Genomic DNA, 12965 nt, shown 5'->3' with positions numbered 1-12965 from the left:
GCAGCACCTAGCAGCCTCATTTCATGGATAAATGGATGGACACATGAATGAATGGAGCTCTTCTTTTGGTTTGTTTTTGGGCTGCGCCACCTGGCTTGCAGGATATTGGTTCCCCGACCAGGGATTGAACCCGGACACAGTGAAGACACCAAATCCTAACCTCTAGACTGCCAGGGAATTCCCAATGGACCACCTCAGAGTAGAACAGTCAACATGCTATTACTGGGTCTCTTCTTTTATATTAAAACAGATCCAGGCCCTGTCTTCAAGGAATCTAAATTGTGGCTGCCTAAACAACCATACCTAAAAGAGTCAGAGGGCTTCCCTGGTGGCGCAGTGGTTGAGAGTCTGCCTGCCGATGCAGGGGACACGGGTTCGTGCCCCGGTCCGGGAAGATCCCACATGCCGCGGAGCGGCTGGGCCCTGTGAGCCATGGCCGCTGAGCCTGCGCGTCCGGAGCCTGTGCTCTGCAACGGGAGAGGCCACAGCAGTGAGAGGCCCGCGTACCGCAAAAAAAAAAAAAAAAAAAAAAAAAGGAATCAGAGAACAATATACAACCGGGTTAGTTATAATAATTACCAATTACTGAGGTGTCTGCTGCAGGCCTGGCTCCATGCAAAGAGCCCACACACGTTGCTTCCTTCACTCCTCCCGCAGCTCACGAGTCTGGGAGGGGACCCGCACGCTGAGGTTAGGCAACATGCCCCGGGGCGCCAGCTAGTGGACGGAGACGCTGGGACTGGAGCCCAGGTCTGCCTGAGCCCAGAGTCCGTGATTGCCACTCCCTCACTTCGTCTAGAGGTGCTCAGGGAAAGGAGCGAGGGGGGGTGGGCGGCGCGGTCTGGGGAAGGCTCCTTCCTGGAGGAGCCCTGCTGTGCGATGCTGGAGGCTCGGGGACATGCCTGAAGCCTAGACAGTGTGGAAAGACCCCAGGAGTTTCAGGGCCTGGGGTCGGAGCGGCCCCGCCCCAGCCTGTGCTCACTCTAGGGGGCCCACAGAGGTAGCGGTACTAGCAGTGCCCTGCTGGGTCCCGGTGGCCTTCCCCCGCCGGGCCCTGGGGAGAGCCGGGTCTTCGTGAGCGGCACACTCCCTGCGCCCGTGGGGTGGGGCTGTGTGTGTAGGTGTTCCCACGTCGGAGGCTGCAGAGCCGGCTCCTCTGGGGAGCACACCTCCTGAGGGGGTGCCCTGCCCAGCCCAGTTTCCGGGGTGGGGCGGCGGGGGCAGGAACAGCTTTCTGGAAAGAACACGGCCCTCATTCACTGACTGGTAGACACACCCAGAGGGTCCAACTGTTTCCCACGGCGTGGAGCCAGTCCTGGCCTGCAGAGGGAGGGGGCGGATCCTCTGAGGAGCTGGGGCGCAGCCTTCCAAACATCCATCAAGCTCAGGCCGGCCAGGGGGCTTGTTACAGTATATCAAGGGGGGCGGGCTTCCCTGGTGGCGCAGTGGTTGAGAGTCCGCCTGTCGATGCAGGGGACACGGGTTCGTGCCCCGCTCTGGGAAGATCCAACATGCCGCGGAGCAGCTGCGCCCGTGAGCCATGGCCGCTGAGCCTGCGCGTCTGGAGCCTGTGCTCCGCAACGGGAGAGGCCACAGCAGTGAGAGGCCCCCGTACCGGAAAAAAAAAAAAGGGGAGGCTCTTCTGGTCCAGCCGTTCTTCTGTCTAGATACCTGGCAGCCTTGGTCCCCCCTGAACTCCATGGACACGTCACAGTGTGTGTGACTCTAGATGAAAAAAAGCCATAGCTCCCCAAAATCAGTACAGGTGACCTGTGACATTAGAAACTGTTTTGACTGTGACCTTCAAGAAGAAATACCTTTGGGACTGGGCTGGGCGGTGGAGAGAAGACATGAGGATGTGTTTGTCAAGGGCTACAAATTTTCAGTTATGCAAGATGAATAAATTCTGGATATCTACTGTGCAATACTGAGACTGTAGTTAACAATACAGTATTGTACACTTGAAATTTGCTAAGAGGGGAGATCTCTTAAGTGTTTACATCATAAAAAAATATATGGTAACTGTGAGGTGATGGATATGTTAATTAGCTTTATTGTGGTGATTATTTCATGATGAATATGTAGAGCGAATCAAGTTCTACACCTTAAATATATATAATTTTTAATTGTTAATTATACCTCAATAAAGCTGGAAAAAATAATTAGAAGAAAAAAGAAATACCTTTTGTGTTACAACCCAGTACACACATATGGTCATATGTAATACCACAAATATACATAACATACATAACAGAAATATCACAAAATGATACTTATCTGTACTGTATGCAATACGCTGATATTTTCTGTTCTTTTATTTTGCAAACTATTCTTTTTTTTTTTGCGGTACGCGGGCCTCTCACTGTTGTGGCCTCTCCCGTTGCGGAGCACAGGCTCCCGACGCGCAGGCTCAGCGGCCATGGCTCACGGGCCCAGCCGCTCTGCGGCATGTGGGATCTTCCCAGACCGGGGCACGAACCCGCGTCCCCTGCATCGGCAGGCAGACTCTCAACCCCTGCGCCACCGGGGAAGCCCCAAACTATTCTATTTTAAAATGCTAGTCATGATCCACAAAATTGATTTTATGATCTACTGACAGGTTGTGACCTTCAGTTTGGAAAACACTGCATTAACAGACCCGGTAATCGTGGTTTTAATTACCAGCAAGCTCTCTGGAAGTTGTGTGTATTTTGCTGAGGTGGGCATGTGACCCTGGCTGAGGGCAGGCTGGAGTTCAGGTACAAGTCATCCAGCTAAGGAGAGACGCGCTCACTCTCCTGGGATTTGGTTCTTCTCTCCCTGTGGTGGGTTTCGGAACTGGCACTGGGACTGCTGGTCTTTCAAATCCTGTTGTCCATCTATGTATATGTTCCCACTGTTCATTACAGACCTCGTTTCATCCTGACCTTGCCAAGCCGACGTTGAGTGACCTCAGACAAGTCATTTCCTATCTGGGGTCTTTATCAATAGAATAGGATTAAGGGTGGTTGTACTAGTCTGTGCTTCTCAAAGAAGGAGGGATTTTGCAGCAGTAAGTTGTATATAATTCCTCTGTATGTATATGTGTGTGTATGCGTGCTATGGTCTGAATATGTACATCCCCCCAGAATTCATATGTTAGAATCCTAACGCTGTGTGTTGGTATTAGGAGGTGGGGCATTTGGGAGGTAATTAGGCAGAGCCTTCGTGAATGGGTTTAGTGCCCTTATAAAAGAGGCCCAAGAGAGCCCCCTTGCCCCTTCTGCCATGTGAGGACACAGCATGAAGTTGGCAGTCTGCAGCCTGGAAGAGGGCCTTCACCAGAGCCCAGCCATGCTGGTACACTGGTCTTGAACTTCCAGCCTCTAGAACTGTGAGGAATAAATATTCGTTGTTTATAAGCTACCCAGGTAATGGTATTTTGTTATAGCAACGTGTAGGGACGAAGACAATATGTACATTTATGATTTATACTTTTTCTGGAAGATTTGGAGAAAATAAAATTTTATATTAATACAAACATAGCTAGGTTATGGAGCAGACTATAAAACTCACAATGCTTTTTTAAAAAATATACTTCTTTTTATTGCAGTAAAATATACACAAGATAAACTTTAACATTTTAACTTTTTTTTGTTGTTTTTTCTTTGCGGTGCGCGGGCCTCTCACTGTTGTGGCCTCTCCCGCTGCGGAGCACAGGCTCCGGACGCGCAGGCTCAGCGGCCATGGCTCACGGGCCCAGCCGCTCCGCGGCATGTGGGATCTTCCCGGACCTGGGCACGAACCCGCGTCCCCTGCATGAGCAGGCGGACTCTCAACCACTGCGCCACCAGGGAAGCCCTTAACTATTTTTAAGTGTACAATTCAGTGACACAAAGTACATTCACAGTGTTGTGCAACCATCACCACTATCCATTTCCAGAACTTTTTCATCATCCCAAACAGAAACTCTTGTACCCATTAAACAATTACTCCCCATTCCTTCCTCCCCCTAGCCTCTGGCAACCACCATTCTACTTTCTCTCTCTATGGATTTGACTTTGTACCGGATATAAGTGAAATCATACAATATTTGTCCTTTGGCGTCTGGCTTATTTTACTTAGCATGGTTTCAAGGTTCATCCGTGTTGTAGCATGTGTCAGAATTTCACTCCATTCTGAGGCTGAATAATATTCTATTGTATGTATATACCACATCTTGCTTATCCATTCATCTGTTGATGGACACTTAGATCGTCTTTACCTTTTGACTATTGTAACTAATGCTGCTGTGAACATGGGTGTACAAACATCTGTTTGGTCCCTGCTTTCTGTTCTTTTGCATATATACTGAGGAGTGGAATTGCTGGATCATATGGTAATTCTATGTTTAACCCGTTGAAGAACTACCATACTGTTTTCCACAGGAGTTACACCGTTTGATAATGCCATCAGCAATGCACTATGGTTCCAATTTCTCCATATCCTCATCCGCACTTGTTCTTTTCTTTCTTTCTTTCTTTTTTGTAATAGCCAACCTAATGGGTGTGAAGTGGTATCTCATTGTGGTTTTGATTTGCATTTTCCTAATGACTAGTTGTGCTGAGCACCTTTTTGTGTACTTATTGGCCATTTGTATATTTTCTTTGGAGAAAGGTCTATTCAAGTCATTTTGAACTGGGTTGTTTGATTTTTGTTGTTGTTGAGCTGTAGGAGCTCTTTATATATTCTGGATATTAATCTCTTATCAGATATGTGGTTTGCAAATATTTTCTCCCACTCTGTGGGCTGTCTTATTACTTTTTTTATCTGTCAATATATTTTTTCTTTTTTTTAATTAGTTATCCATTTTGTACATATTAGTGTATACATGTCAATCCCAATCTCCCAATTCATCCCACCACCACCACCCCAACACTGCTTTGCCCCCTTGGTGTCCATACGTTTGTTCTCTACATCTGTGTCTCTATTTCTGCCTTGCAAACCGGTTCATCTGTACCATTTTTCTAGATTCCACATTTATGTGTTAATAGATGATATTTGTTTTTCTCTCTTTTTTCTTTAATAGATGTTTATTGGAGTATAATTGCTTCACAATACTGTGTTAGTTTCTGTTGCACAACAAAGTGAATCATCCATATGCATACACATGTCCCCATATCCCCTCCCTCTTGCATGTCCCTCCCATTCTCCCTATCCCACCCCCCTAGGTCATCTCAAAGCACCGAGCTGGTCTCCCTGTGCTATGCGGCTGCTTCCCACCAGCCGACTATTTTACATTCGGTAGTGTATATATGTCGATGCTACTCTCACTTCGCCCCAGCTTCGCCCTCCCACCCCATGTCCTCAAGTCCATTCTCTGTGTCTACATCTTTATTCCTGCCCTGCAACTAGGTTCATGGGTACCATTTTTTTTTTAGGTTCCATATGTATATGTTAGCGTACGGTATTTGTTTTTCTCTTCTGACCTACTTCGCTCTGTATGAGAGTCTCTAGGTCCAACCACGTCTGTACCAATGACCCAGTTTCGTTCCTTTTCATGGCTGAGCAATATTCCATTGCATTTATGTACCACATCTTCTTTATCCATTCGTCTGTCGATGGGCTCTTATTGGTTTCTTGATAGTGTCCTTTGATACTCAAGAGATCTTAATTTTCACGTCTGAAGGTGGCGTGGGGGCTGCTTCTAGGCTCTGCCTCCCACCCTCTTCCCCAAGGGCACGTTAGTCCTCTGTGGTATTGAGGACCTTTGGTGGTCCTCTGGTACAGGGATGGAATGGGAACTCTGCCCGGTCACCTCCTGGGCTCAGAGCTGTTTTCTGTTTACCATGAAGGACATGTCGACAGGCCTGGAGGAGGCAGAGGGTCTGAAGTGTGACTCAGACCCCGAGCCTCACCAGCAGCTGCCCCTTAGCTAGCAGCCTCCCGCCACATCCAGGAAGCTGGGGCCTTATCAGGACCAGTCAGCGTTCAGACAGCTCTGGGGCCCACCCAGCCTAGGACGGACTGATGAGTAGGGGCAAAAGGTGACTCTGGTCCTCTCTCCACTTACTCCCCACTGGTTTCTCACGGAACCTGAACTCCTGCTGGTAGCCTCACTTCTTTGGGTCAAATGTATGACCTCTTCTCAGGAACTTCCTGATCTCATGCTTGTAGTTTTCTAAAAGCAAGCAATGGAGAGATTCCCTTCCAAACAGCATTCTTTGCCTTTGCTATGTAGGCCCAGCAAGGAATTTTATGTTTTCCAACATAACATTTTTCAGAAAAGCGGGAGCTGGGTCCATCCAGAGTTCTTCCTATTTAGGGTCACTCTGTTCCTGTATGTTGAACAATGGGCTGTATGCGCTGCTTGAAGGAAGTCACGGTCACCTGAAACTCTCGCCATCAATGCTTGTTTGGGATCCTTTCAGAAGACACCTGACATACACAATCAATTTAAAAAGAGAGAAGGACAAAAAATGTAATACAGATTGAGATTTATTCCCAGGAATCTGGTCTTCCATTTGCAAGTACTGGTTTTGTTGTGAAGGAGCTTTTAATGATCTCTGTAAAAACCAGAGTAGTGGGTCTGGAGAGAGTAGCTATGCAGACTGACCCGAGCCAATCACTCGTTTACCCTCACTGTATTTCATCCATTACTACGTGCACGTTTTTTTTTAAACATTAAAACAGCTCTGAAATCAGGATTCATTTCCAATCAGTGCTGTCTCACGATTATAATTGGCGACAATTTTTTTTCGGTCTTAGTGGTACACAAAGTGGTGGTGTGACTTCCAGCCGAGCACATGTGAAGCTCCTGGAAATACCGTCTCAGGCACTATCAGTACTTCGAGGTCCATGAGGGCTAGAGGACCCCCAACCTGACCGGCAGGTGGCGCAGCACAGCGGGAGTCTCAGGCTGAGTCCCACCCCCTGCCCCTCCCCCCAAACAAATATTTTCCCCCAAGCGGGCACAAAAACATTAAGATGACCTGTTTTGTTGGCAGAAGTCCTTGCAACCTACCCTCTTAGGGGCTCTTAAGCACCTTTCTTGAAAGTTCGTGTGAGCTGATGTGACAGCTGTCTGGTGGCATGCGTCAGCTGAACTTCTTATGGGTTCAAACCCAGAATCCTCCTGGTAAGGCTCATCTGGGCTCATTCAGAGGGGGAGCCGCTTTGGGGCATCCTCTGCTCATGCAGGAGGGAGGGTGCCTGGGCAACACTTCTCATCAGTGTACATTTCTCTAATTCCACTCATTTCTCCAATGAGACAGCATCCATCTGGCTAATTAGTAAACCCTCTGGTGTTGATCCAAAATAACTCCAACTGAACCAAAGTTGTGGCCTCTGGAATGTGAACTTAAGGTTTGTGTTTCAAATGCTAATGAACCACCACCCCAGGGGTATGGGTTAAAACTAACATTTTCACATCACACTGTCTGTGTGAAGTGTTTGAAAGCAAATTGCCTACAGTGTCATAATAGCGAATGAATACTTGGGGTACATTTTTAGCAATAGCATTAAACACAGCTTCAAAAAATGTAGCTTTCGAATAACTTAGATGGAAATGAGATTTTTTTTTTTTTTTTTTTTGCGGTACTCGGGCCTCTCACTGTTGTGGCCTCTCCCGTTGCGGGGCAACAGGCTCCGGACGCGCAGGCTCAGCGGCCATAGCTCACGGGCGCAGCTGCTCCGCGGCATGTGGGATCTTCCTGGACCGGGGCACGAACCCGTGTCCCCTGCATCGGCAGGCGGACTCTCAACCACTGCGCCACCAGGGAAGCCTGAGAATATTTTACTTAAACTGTGTTAGGTGACTCCAAAAAGTGGCTGTATTATGAAGATACTGTTGTCAAAGATGCATGCAAAGATTGTGAACACACATTTCTATGAACTAGGAGTGGAAAAACAATATTTTAAAATTAATACTGGGATTTCCCTGGTGGTGCGGTGGTTAAGAATCTGCCTGCCAATGCGGGGGACACGGGTTCGAGCCCTGCTCCAGGAAGATCCCACGTGCCGCACAGCAACTAAGCCCACGCGCCACAACTACTAAGCCTGTGCTCTAGAGCCCACGAGCCACAACTAGTGAGCCCACGAGCCACAACTACTGAACCTGCGAGCCACAACTACTGAAGCCCGCGCGCCTAGAGCCCGAGCTCCGCAACAAGAGAAGCCACTGCAATGAGAAGCCCTCGTACCACAATGAAGAGTAACCCCCGCTCACCGCAACTAGGAAAAGCCCGCGCACAGCAACGAAGACCCAACGCAGCCAAAATAAATAAATTTATTAAAATAAATAAATAAAATTAAATTAATACTATGTTGGATATGGTAAGGGATTCTAAATAGGTACGTCTAACTAAATTAATAAATTAATGTGATAAAGAGAGTGTGTACCATTTGCATCCCTAGAAGTTGTATATTTTTTTGGACCCTCTCATTGGGGAAACAGCCCATCAGTTTATAGTCAGCCACCTAATATGGAAACATATTCATTCGGGAGGTGATAAGTTTTGCTGGCCATGTCCTTTAAGGCCTGGGATACACAGTGTGTAGGCTAAAGTTTACTGGGGGAGGATCCAGGAATATGGATAGAGCACTAGCCTGAAACAGATAAGAAGTCAGGTGCAAATTTCACCTCTTGTTAATTTCCCTTGGTTAAATCTGCCAGGACTAGCCTGAAACCTCCTGGTGGTGGTTTTGTTGTTGTGATTTGTCTTTTTTTTTTTTTTTTTAGGGCTAAATCAGGAGAACTTGGCAGGTCCCTGAAAGTGTATAACAGCCCATTTTCCTTTTTTTTTTTTTTAAGCTGCTTTAAAACATATTTTAAAGCTGTGGATCCTCTTTTTTTTTTTTTTTTTTTTTTTTTTGTGGTACGCGGGCCTCTCACCGTTGTGGCCTCTCCCGTTGCGGAGCACAGGCTCCGGATGTGGATCCTCTTTTAAATGAAATCCTATATGGAACACCAATATACTGTTGAAATATCAGCAAAGCTTCACATTGTGCATTTTTTAAAATATTTATTTATGTATTTGGCTGTGTTGGGTCTTAGTTGCGGCATGTGGGATCTTTTCATTGCAGCATGCGAACTCTTAGTTGTGGCATGTGGGACCTAGTTCCCTGACCAGGGATCGAACCCGGGGCCCCTGCATTGGGAGCACGGGGTCTTAGCCACTGGACCACCAGGGAAGTCCCTCACATTGTGTTTTGATTTCAGAATTCTCTGAAGCCTTTTGTTTTATTCAGTCTTATTTCTAAGACCTCTGTGAAAAGAGACAACAAACCAAGCTGCAGTTTGAAATACTGGAAATTACACTCTGGTTTTTACAATGTTGGTGAAATTAAGAACTTTAGCTTGTGATGGCTAAAAAGACCAGTGAGTTCATTTTATGTGCAGTTAATCTGAAATGATTAACAATGGGCACAACGTAGAAATCATCAGCTATGCTTTAGTCACTGCCCATGATTATCCATTGATGTTTCACAGTATTGATAAACATAAAAGTTTACATTTTACATGCAAAATAACAATGTATTAATGGGAGAGTCCTTATTTCTTTGAATGGTGGAAAAACACCACACAAGAAATCTCCACCTGTTGAAACAGCAACGTCAAGTTTGGTCTTACCTGTGAGTTTTGTCTCAACCTGATTAATTGGCAAAGAGGGTCATTGTTCAGCATCTAGTTTATAAACATCATAGTGAACACTGTATTTTTCATCTTTTCTCAGTAGTAAAGAAAAATTAAGTCCTAGTGCTTTGTGCTAAGACTTAATTCCCCTTAATCAAAGTGACTTCTCTTAAAAGGAAACTTATGCCTCTTATATTTTCTTTCTCAAAGAGAGGACTTGTGTTATTATATTTTTACTATAATTAAGAAAAATTTCAACCAAGACATCTTCTGATTGAAATAGGGGTAGAAGTAACCTTTCTGTTTCTCCTAGTGACTGGTACAACGTCCACCCCCACAAAAGTGGTCCCTGGAATGTAACTTAGGGTCCCACAGAATGCAGTCTCGAAGTCTCCAATCTCTCTACGTAGCCTGTAGTCCTCAGATCAAATAACACAACTCCAGAAGCATCCCCATCCCCACCCCAACCTCCCTCCGCAGACATCCACGCAAACCGGAAATCAAATGATAGCATCTTTGGCAAGCCCCCTAACTTTCCAACGCCTCGGTTTTCCTGCCTGCAAAATATAAAATCAGTTTCATATCTGAAAATGATTAACAATAGCAAGCGTTTTTTGGATCTTTACTTTATGGCAGGCCCTTCACGTAGGTTCTCTCTTTTAATCATAACCACCACCCTATGCAGAAAGTAACTGCTGTTATTTCCATTTCACAGATGGGGAAACTAAGGCACAAGGAGTTAAGTTCCTTGCCTGGAATTGCACAGGAAATGGCAAACCCGTCTTTAAACCCATGTGGCTTGAATCCAGCCCCGAGGCCCTTAACTGCTCTGCCTTAATTCCTGAGACGGAGTGGTGAAGGTGAAGGAGACCAGGTGGGCAGGCAAGGTGACCAGCACAGGCTTGGCACAGAGTGGGTGAGGGTTCCTGTCCTTCGAGGGTGACTTGTCTTGGTTAGTTGGGTGCATATCTGTCTCATCTTTTCCTTTATACACTTCTTGGGGACAAGGACTGTCTTTTCATCTTTTTAAAAATGTTTTCCTGTGCAACATAGGAATACAATGGTATGTAGGACACCTATTTTCCTCCATTCTGTGTGTCACTAACCTATGCGATTTTTATTTCAGTTAAATTCTCCTTTTCCCTCCAGCTGCTGCAGCTCACAGGGTGTAATCAGCTCTACATTGAGCCCTTAACCTTATTCGTCACATGATAAAAATGCCGGACACACTGGTTGAATGAAGTGTGTGAATTGTATGCTGCTAAGTATTACCCTCCTTTTGTATGTTTTGTCGGGTCATCCTTCCTGGATGGTGTGTGCTGTGAGAGTAGGGACCATTTCTTTCCTTTTTCTTGCCCATGACATTGAAATCCAGGGAGAACCAGGGGACCAAGGTGGGCAAGTCCGTGGAAACCCAACCTTGGTCCCACTATTGCTAGAGGTTTTTCTGATGTGCCTGAGTCTCCCCTGGTACCAGACCGTTGCCTCTCATCCTGCCACCAGGTGAATTAGTGGTACATCTGGGAGTGAAAGTGTCTTGGTGATTTAGATCAGAAAACCAGGAGGACCAAGGCGTGCCAGGCCCACTTACATCAGTGTTGTTCATTTGTTTGCAAAGTATCAACTTTTATTTTTTAACCTGGGTAAAATGTACATGTGCTTTAAAAAATTATTTTCTATATTATTTTGCATTCAGAAATTTTTTTTACATCTTTATTAGAGTATAATTGCTTTACAATGGTGTGTTAGTTTCTGCTTTATAACAAAGTGAATCAGTTATACATATACTTATGTTCCCATATCTCTTCCCTCTTGGGTCTCCCTCCCTCCCACCCTCCCTATCCCACCCCTCTAGGTGGTCACAAAGCACCGAGCTGGTCTCCCTGTGCTATGCGGCTGCTTCCCACTAGCTATCTATTTTACATTTGGTAGTATATATATGTCCATGCCACTCTCTCACTTTGTCCCAGCTTACCCTTCCCCCTCCCCATATCCTCAAGTCCATTCTCTAGTAGGTCTGTGTCTTTATTCCTGTCTTACCCCTAGGTTCTTCATGACATTTTTTTTTCTTAAATTCCATATATATGTGTTAGCATACGGTATTTGTTTTTCTCTTTCTGACTTACTTCACTCTGTATGACAGACTCTAGGTCCATCCACCTCACTACAAATAGCTCAATTTCGTTTCTTTTTATGGCTGAGTAATATTCCATTGTATATATGTGCCACATCTTCTTTATCCATTCATCCGATGATGGACACTTAGGTTGTTTCCATCTCCGGGCTATTGTAAAAAGAGCTGCAATGAACACATTCAGAAATATTTTTTAACTTTTTTTATTGTGGTAAAATATACACAACATAAAATTTATCATTTTTAAGTGCATTTTACGTTTACAGTAGTGAGTAACCATCACCACTACCCATTTCCAGAACTTTTTATCCTCCCAAACAGAAGCTCTGTGCCCCTTAAACAACAGCCCCCGTTCCTCCCTCCCTTGCCAGCCTCTATTCTGTCTCTTTGAACTTGCCTATTCCAGGCCCCTCACATAACTGGAATCACACAATATTTGGCCTTTTGTGCCTGCCTTATTTCACCTGGCATAATGTTTTCAAGTTTTCATCCATGTTGTAGCGTGCATCAGAACTTCGTTCCTTTTGAAGACTGAGTAATATTCCATTGTATGTGTAGATTGCATTTTGCTTATTTGCTAGTTTCTCTGTTCACCTGCTGGTGGACACTTGGGTTGTTTCTGAAGCACTCCTTCTTGAATGGTAACCCAGCCGCACCTCGGATTGGGACCTGAACCCACGAGCTCTGACTTAGGAGGGGTCTCGAACCTACTGGCTTTTAATTGAAGCGGCTCACCTGGTGTCAGGACTTACTGAAGCTCAGGTTCTTTTGTCTCATTGCACAAAGAATTCAGCGTGAGGCAAAGCAATGGGCACAGGGTGAGTTTATTAGCATAAGATGCTTGTGAGAGAGACAAGCGGGCAGGCAACGGAGCACAGCCCCGAGAAGAAAGGGATACATTTTTATAATCAAAGCAAAAGTAGGGAGGGGAGAAGACCACCTTCTTCCTCATTCTTGGGCAGACGTCAAGGCTTACATCATTAGTTCCTCCTTTGACCCTACGTGGTTTAACCGGGACTGTCATGGCACTATTTAAATCATATGTATGTTAGCAAAAGAGTGGTAACGTATACTAAATATAGTAATTCATCTCAGTTTCTTTCCCCTTTCACCTATATTCCTGTCTTGGTTACATGCAGAGATGCTACTCTTTAAGGACCATTAACTCCCTGACTTCATGTAACAAGATTCAGACCCCATATCTATTGTCTTGTGTTGTAACTATCAGGGTTTGTGGCTTGAGTGTGTCTGGCGCTCAGA

General features: G+C 45.6%; 1 protein-coding gene across 6 annotated transcripts in view; it reads left to right on the top strand.

Moving 5' to 3' along the window:
• The window catches only part of PAQR5 (progestin and adipoQ receptor family member 5), a 90309-nt gene that overhangs the window by 30383 nt on the left and 46961 nt on the right, over positions 1–12965 (top strand). Inside the window, exon 3 of one of the 6 annotated variants that reach the window (XR_007476059.1) lies at positions 10287–10445. The exons of 4 other annotated variants lie outside the window; for them this stretch is intronic. The gene's annotated coding sequence lies outside the window, so the exon portion shown is untranslated. Of the gene's footprint in view, positions 1–10286; positions 10446–12965 lie in introns of those variants that run through there. One more of the 6 variants, XM_049706961.1, reaches the window with a different exon arrangement.

Source organism: Orcinus orca, chromosome 2 (genome assembly GCF_937001465.1).
Source record: "Orcinus orca chromosome 2, mOrcOrc1.1, whole genome shotgun sequence".
NCBI lineage: Eukaryota > Metazoa > Chordata > Mammalia > Artiodactyla > Delphinidae > Orcinus > Orcinus orca.
This window is presented reverse-complemented; position numbering and strand designations above follow the sequence as displayed.